Genomic DNA, 8,479 nt, shown 5'->3' with positions numbered 1-8,479 from the left:
CAGAACTGACCGTCAAGCTAGTGACGTTAAAGAATCGCTTGTAGGGAGGCAAACCGATAATTTCGTATCCTTAGTTATTTTTCGTAGTAGTAGTTTTCTTACTTATTTGACTTTTATTGAGTTCTTACTAATTTTCTAATCATGCAGCTATTTTAGAACAGGAACCGAAAGAAAAAAAAAGAGCACCCGACGCGCAAGCATCGCTGACGCGTACGCGTTAGATGGGTATGCATGAAAAATAAAAATGAACAGAGAGTTGCGCGGGAGTGGCACAGGAATGATGCCTTTTGCACAAACAAACCCACGCGAATGCGTACCCCACGCGTGCGCGTCATTGGTGATTTTGGCACACCACGCGTATGCGTGACCTGGAAAAACGACGTAAATATGTGTTTGGGCAGAGAGTTGTGCTGGCTTGGGGCTGGAACTGTGCTAGAAGCACAAAACTTGTTCACACGTGCGCGTGCATGTTGCGTACGCATCGATTAAAAATCTAGGTTCCCAAGCCAGGCGAACAGAGAGTTGTGCGTGCGCGCGGCTGGCTTTGTGCGAATCGCGCAAAACCTGGGGCACGCGGAAGCGTGCCTGATGCTTACGCGTCATTAAGAAAATTTCATGCCCCATGCGTACGCGTGCTGCACGCGTACGCGTTGCCTGTGCCGCAGAACTACACTAGTTCACCGCCCAGTTTTAATTTTCTTTCCCCCTCTCCCAATCCTAATTCTCTCTTGTTCTTTTATCCTTTTCTTTTTCTTTCATCATAATATTTGTCTCTTTCTATTTTCAGTTCTTCTTTGCTTGAGGACAAGCAAACATTTAAGTTTGGTGTTGACGCTTCGCTTAAGGGTTTTCTGTTTATTCCTATGACACCAAAAGGGAGGCAAATCATCTACACTGAGGAGCACAACCTGAAGAATAAAACGACCGCTAGGATAACTAAGGTAGTTGAGTTTCTTTCAATTTTTATTCCTCCCCTCATTTTTCTATGTTATGTTCCAGCTTTCTGCTATTTTGCTTTGTTTATTGCATGATCCTTTATTAGTTAGAATCCTAGGACTAGTTTAGCTTTCTCTTAGTCGCTTCGATTTTGAAAAGATGTCTCATGTATTGATGCACGGATAATTTATACGCTTTTTGGCATTGTTTTTATATAGTTTTTAGTATATTTTTATTAGTTTTTAGGCATAATTCATATTTCTGGACTTTACTATGAGTTTGTGTGTTTTTCTATGATTTCAGGTATTTTTTGGCTGAAATTGAGGGACCTGAGCAAAAATCTAATTCAAAGGCTGATAAAGGACTGCAGATGCTATTGGATTCTGATCTCCCTGCACTCGAAGTGTATTTTCTAGACCTATAGAACTTCAAATGGCACGCTCTTAATTGCGTTGAAAAGTAGACATCCAGGGCTTTTCAGCACTATATAATAGTCTATACTTTGCACGAGTTTTGATGACATAAACTGGCATTCAAACGCCCCTTCTCTGCCCTATTCTGAAGTTAAACGCCAGAAACACGTTACAAACCAGAGTTAAACGCCCAAACTGGCATAAAAGCTGGTGTTTAACTCCAAGAGAAGCCTCTACATGTGTGAAGCTCAATGCTCAGCCCAAGCACACACCTAGTGGGCCCGGAAGTGGATTTCTGCATCATTTACTTATTTCTGTAAACCCTAGTAGCTAGTTTCATTATAAATAGGACCTTTTACTATTGTATTTTCATCTTCGGATCATAGAGACATTCTGGATTATACATTTTCATATTTGGGAAGGCTGGCCATTTGGCCATGCCTGAACCTCCAGACCACTTATGTATTTTCAACGGTTGAGTTTCTACACACCATAGATTAAGGTGTGGAGCTCTGCTGTTCCTCGTGTATTAATGCAATTACTACTATCTTCTATTCAATTCATGCTTATTCCTATTCTAAGATATTCGCTTGCACTTCAACATGATGAATATGATGATCTATGACACTCATCACTATTCTCAAGATATGAACGCGTGCCTGAGAACTACTTTCGTTCTACCTTAGATCGAGCGTATCTCTCTTAGCCTCCATTCCGAAAGATCGGAGTCTTCGTGGTATAAGCTAGAATTATTGGTGGACATTCTTGAGATCCGGAAAGTCTAAACCTTGTCTGTGGTATTCCGAATAGGATCTGGGAAGGGATGACTGTGACGAGCTTCAGACTCGCAAGTGTTAGGCGCTGTGACAGACGCAAAAGGATCACTGGATTCTATTCCAACATGATCGAGAACCGACAGATGATTAGCCGTATGGTGACAGCACATTTGGACCATTTTCACTGAGAGGACAGAAAGTAGCCATTGACAACGGTGATGCCCAATATACAGCTTGCCATGGAAAGAAGTATGAAGGATTGGATGAAGGCAGTAGGAAAGCAGAGATTCAAAAGGAACAAAGCATCTCTATACACTTATCTGAAATTCTCACCAATGAATTACATAAGTATCTCTATCTTTATTTTCTGTTTATTTATATTTTAATTATCAAAACTCCATAATCATTTGAATCCGCCTGACTGAGATTTACAAGGTGACCATAACTTGCTTCAAGCCGACAATCTCGATGGGATCGACCCTTACTCACGTAAGGTTTATTACTTGGATGACCCAGTGCTCTTGCTGGTTAGTTGTGCAAAGTTGTGAAAAAGAGTTGAGATTACAATTGTGCATACAAGTTGTTGGCGCCATTGTGTATCACAATTTCGTGCACCAAGTTTTTCGCGTCGTTGCCGGGGATTGTTCGAGTTTGGACAACTGATGGTTCATCTTGTTGCTCAGATTAGATAATTTTCTTCTTATTTTGTTTTCAAAAAGTTTTCAAAAATCTTTTAAAATTTTTCTTCTTTTTCATTTTTCCAAAATAATTTTTGAAAACTCCCAAAAATATTTATAAAATCATAAAAACTCAAAAATATTTCATGGTTCTTGTTTGAATCTAGGGCCAAATTTTAAATTTGGTGTCAATTGCATGATTTTAATTGTCTTGCAATTTTCAAAACACATATATTGTGTTCTTGATGATCTTCAAGTCGTTCTTGATGAATTTCCTTGTTTGATCTTCATGATTTATTGATTTGCTTTGCATGATGTTCTACATATGCATTCTTGCATTCATATGGCCCAAACATAAAAAAGTTCCAAGTTTAGTGTCCTCTATGTTTTCTTTCATTAAGAAAACTAAGTTCTTGATGTTCATCTTGGTCTTCAAGGCTATTCTTAGTGTTCATCTTGACGTTCATAATGTTCTTGCATATATCTTGTGTTTTGATCCAAGAACTATATGTTTTGACTCATTTTGTTGTTTTTCAAAATTGAAAACATATCTTCTTGAATAAAGGATTTAGCAAAATGAAGATCCAAGAACATAAAGCAGATGAATTACAAAGAAAAAGCTGAGCGTTCAAAACGCCCAGTGAAGAAGGAAAACTGGCATTTAAACGCCAGCCAGGCTGGGCGTTTAAACGCCCAAACCATGCAGCAATTGGGCGTTAAACGCCCGAAACATACAGCTCCTGGGCGTTTAACGCCAGGATGACACAAGGAGAGGAATTTTATTTTCAAATCAAATCTTTTTCAAATCTTCATATTTTTTTAAAATCAAATCTTATTCAAATCAAATACTTTCAATCATATCTTTTTCAAAATCGTATCTTTTCAAATATATCTTTTTCAAAAATCAAATCTTTTCCTCATATTTTCAAAAATCTTGATTCAAAAATTTCAAGTTTGTTACTTTCTTGTTAAGAGATATTCAATATTTAAAATTTAGAATCATATCTTTTAGTTTCTTGTTAATCAAGTCATTAATTTTTTTTAAAAAGTCAAATCTTGTTAATTTTATCTGTTCAACCATATCTTTTTAAATCATATCTTTTTCAAATCATATTTTTTTAAATTCTAATTTCAAAATCTTTTTATAACTTCTTATCTTTTTTCAACTTTATTTCTTATCTTTTTCAAAACCACAACCAATTTTTCAAAAATTTATTTTAAATTTTTTTCTTTTTATTTTCAAAAATTCTTCTCCCCCTCTCTTATCTTTTTCTATTTAAATAATAACATTCCTCCTCCATTGTCAATTCGAACTCCATCTCTCTTTGTGTGTTCGAATTCTTCCTTACCTACCTCATCCTTCCATTCTTGTTCTCCTCTGACACCTCAAGGAATCTCTGTGCTGTGACATAGAGGATTCCATATTTTCTTTGTTTCCTTCTCTTTCATATGAGCAGGAACAAAGATAAAGGCATACTTGTTGAAACTGATCCTGAATCTGAAAGGACTCTGAAGAGGAAGCTAAGAGCAACTAAAGCACAAAACTCTAAAGAGGACCTCACTGAAATTTTCAAAATGGAAACAGCAAAAGAAACAATTATGGCCGAACCAAACAAAAATGCAAGGAAGATGCTGATGCACAAAAACTTGTCTCTCAACAAATTTCCCTTCGGCAAGTATACCGAATTGTCGTCAAGTAAAAACTCACAATAGAGTGAGGTCGAATCCCACAGAGATTGATTGGTCAAGCAACTTTAGTTGGAAGAGTATGCTAGTTGAGCTAAACAGAATGTAGTTGAGAATTGCAGAAAATTAAATGGCGGGAAATAAATTGCAGAAAATAAAGTGCAAAATCTTAAATGGGGATTTGGGAAGATGAACATGGAAATAAATGGCAGAAAGTAAGAGAATGGGTAAGATCAGAGATAGGGGAATTCATTGGGCTTAGGAGATGTTGCATTCTCTGGATCAAGTTCATTCTCATCTCTTCCTCAATCAATGCATTCATTAATCTCCTTGGCAATCTTAAGTGATTGGATCCCAATTCTTTGACAATCCAATCTCTCTAAGCTTAAACAATTGCCCAATTCCATGATTTAAGTGCTCATGGGAAGAGATGAAGTATGGTCACTGATTATACCACATGTATTTCCAAATCAAAGTGTTGGGAGGATTACATGTCACTATATCCGCCCAAACCCCAATTTGGTCCAACATGAGAAAGCATTTCTAGCATGATCTCCTCATCCCTTTTCAAAGGCTCAGAGGAGATCCAATTACGGAGAGTTTCTTTTCCAAGACAACTAACCAATTGAATTAAGATCGAAAGCTTTCTAGTAAATCAAGAGAAAAGAAAGAGGAAGAAGAATGAAAACTATAATTGATCCATCAAATTACAACAGAGCTCCCTAACCCAATGAAACGGGTTTAGTTGTTCATAGCTCTGGGAATGGAAAATGGTAGTAAAGAATACATGCAGAAAAGTAAATATACAGAGGGTTGTTCTCCAAAGTACCAAGCTTCTCTATAGTTCAAAACTACTCCTATATATACTTCTCTTCTTGATCTTCTAGTGATTTTTTCAAGTCTTGGATGTGGGCCTTAGATCTTGAGTTAAAGCAGTTACAATCTTCAGTGGGCTCAGCTTGCAAAAAAGTGTGAATTAGGCATGGACGTTAGATAGGACGTTAGTGGTGTTAACGTTAAGTGAAAATGTGGGTTCGAGAATGTTAGTGGCAATCATCTTTTATACTAACGTTCCAACCGCAAAATGGTCCTCGTTAACTTCAACGTTAGTGGCAATAACGTGACCACTAACGTTGCCTCATGGTTCTTCGCAAACGTTATTGGGAATCACCTTTTCCAATAATGTTGCATTGTGCCCCCTTTCCCTACGTTAGAGATCACGTTAGTATAACTAACGTGACTCTTAACATGGGCATGCCTAAGCTTCGAGAGCGTTAGTGACACTTACCTTTGTCACTAACGCTCCAAACGCCCCTCCTTCCCACGTTAGAGCTCACGTTAATTGGATTAACGCATCCACTAACCTAGTAGTTAATGCCATCTCCAACGTTAGTGACAAAGGTGAGTGTCACTAACGTTGGCTCATCAGGCTTAGCTCCACGTTATCTTTCACGTTAGTGGTCTTAACGTGACCACTAACGTGGGCAATGTTAGCTTAATCCAATGTTAGTGACAAAGGTGAATGTCAGTAACGTTGGCGTTCTCTTCCCCTTCCACGTTAGAGTTCATGTTAACTAAGTTAACGTGACTCTTAACGTGGCCAATCGCCAATTTGGAGCGTTAGTGGTATTCACTTTTACCACTAATGCTTGAGCTCCCTTTTTCTCCACGTTAACTACCACGTTAATGTAGTTAGCGTGGCAATTAACGTGGGCTATGATGGCTTCGAAGACGTTATTGGTGATCACTTTTCTCATTAACGTTGCAAGCTCACTCCCAATCCACGTTAGTGGTCACATTACTTGGATTAACGTGGCTAATAACGTGGTTCTTCCTTGCTTCCTTTGTCCTGAAATCAAGCAAATAAAGTGCATCAAAGCTCTAGTCTAAGTCATGAGATTATGCATCATCAATTTGTCATTCAATCCTTGCATAATCCTTATGAAATCATGTAAAATTCACAATAGTTGCTTGAATCAAGATGTAAATGTAATTTCATCCAAAACTTGCTTATTTCCTAAGAAAATGCATGAAACTACCCTAAAACAGTAAAGAAAAGGTCAGTAAAACTGGCCTAAATGCCCTGGCATCAGATGCTTGGTGATTTTACTACACTAACTTCCAATTTCTATGGAAGAAGCTTCTCAATCCCTGCCATAGGAGTAAACAATTTTGAGCTAAAGCCTCAATTAGTTTCTCTACTGCAACAGAACTGCAAGTTTCATGGACTTCTATCAGAAGACCCTTATCAGTTCTTAACTGAGTTCTTATAGATCTGTGATACTGTTAAGACCAATAGAGTTGATCCTGAAGTCTACAAGCTTATGCTTTTCCCTTTTGCTGTAAGAGACAGAGCTAGAACATGGTTAGACTCATAACCTAGAGATAGCCTGGACTCTTGGGATAAGATGGACACGGCTTTCTTAGCCAAGTTCTTTCCTCCTCAAAAATTGAGCAAGCTTAGAGTGGATGTTCAAACCTTTAGACAGAAAGAAGGTGAATCCTTCTATGAAGCTTGGGAAAGATACAAGCAGCTGACCAAAAAGTGTCCTTCTGACATGCTTTCAAAATGGACCACATTAGATATATTCTATGATGGTCTGTCTGAATTTTTCAAGATGTCGCTGGACCATTCTGCAGGTGGATCCATTCACCTAAAGAAAACACCTGCAGAAGCTCAAGAACTTATTGAATTGGTTGCAAATAACCAGTTCATGTATACCTCTGAGAGGAATCCTGTGAGTAATGGGACACCTCAAAAGAGTGGAGTTCTTGAAATTGATGCTCTGAATGCCATATTGGCTCAGGATAAAATATTGACCCAACAAGTCAATATGATCTCTCAGAGTCTGAATGGATTGCAAAATGCATCCAACAGTACTAAAGAAGCATCTTCTGAAGAAGAAGCTTATGATCCTAAGAACCCTGCAATGGCAGAGGTGAATTACATGGGTGAAGCCTTTGGCAACACATATAATCCTTCATGGAAAAATCATCCAAATTTTTCATGGAAGGATCAACAGAAGCAAGGCTTCAATAATAACAATGGTGGAAGAAACAGGTTTAGCAATAGCAAACCTTTCCCATCATCATCTCAGCAACAAACAGAGCATTCTGAGCAGAATCCTTCTAGCTTAGCAAACATAGTCTCTGATCTATCTAAGGCCACTCTTAGCTTCATGACTGAAACAAGATCCTCCATTAGAAATTTGGAGGCACAAGTGGGCCAACTGAGTAAAAGGGTTACTGAAACTCCTCCTAGAACTCTTCCAAGCAATACAAAAGAGAATCCCAAAAGAGAGTGCAAAGCCATTGATATAATCAACATGGCCAAAACCTTAGAGGAGGAGGAGGACTTGAATCCCAATGAGGAAGACCTCAGGGGACGTCCAAAGGTTAGTACGGAATCCCCTAATGAGGAACCAAAGGAATCTGAGGCTCATACAGAGACCAAAGAGATTCCTTTGGACCTCCTTTTACCATTCATGAGCTCTGATGACTATTCATCTTCTGAAGAGCATGAAGACATTTTTGAAGAGCAAGTTGCCTAATATTTAGGAGCAATCATGAAACTGAATGCCAAGCTGTTTGGTAATGAGACTTGGGAGGAAGAGCCTCTCTTGCTCACTGGTGCGCAAAATTGTGATCACTACACAACTTTGCACAACTAACCAGCAAGTGCACTGGGTCGTCCAAGTAATAAACCTTACGCGAGTAAGGGTCGATCCCACGGAGATTGTTGGTATGAAGCAAGCTATGGTCACCTTGTAAATCTTAGTCAGGCAGACTCAAATGGGTATAGTGATATACGAATAAAGCATAAAGATAAAGATAGAGGTACTTATGTAATTCATTGGTAGGAACTTCAGATAAGCGTATGAAGATGCCTTCCCTTCCGTCTCTCTGCTTTCCTACTGTCTTCATCCAATCCTTCTTACTCCTTTCCATGGCAAGCTTATGTAGGGTTTCACCGTTGTCAGTGGCTACCTCC

At 38.5% G+C, this 8,479-nt stretch overlaps 1 non-coding gene across 1 annotated transcript; it reads right to left on the bottom strand.

The window, feature by feature from the left end:
* Positions 1-6,944: 6,944 nt before the first annotated feature.
* Positions 6,945-7,052, bottom strand: LOC130964915 (small nucleolar RNA R71). Its single transcript, XR_009080980.1, has one exon. It is a non-coding gene; the product is annotated as a small nucleolar RNA R71 (small nucleolar RNA).
* Between the last annotated feature and the right edge of the window lie 1,427 nt (positions 7,053-8,479).

Source organism: Arachis stenosperma, chromosome 2 (genome assembly GCF_014773155.1).
Source record: "Arachis stenosperma cultivar V10309 chromosome 2, arast.V10309.gnm1.PFL2, whole genome shotgun sequence".
Classification (NCBI taxonomy): Eukaryota; Viridiplantae; Streptophyta; class Magnoliopsida; order Fabales; family Fabaceae; genus Arachis; species Arachis stenosperma.
Note: the sequence above shows the minus strand (reverse complement) of the source record. Positions and strands in the feature narration are given on the sequence as shown.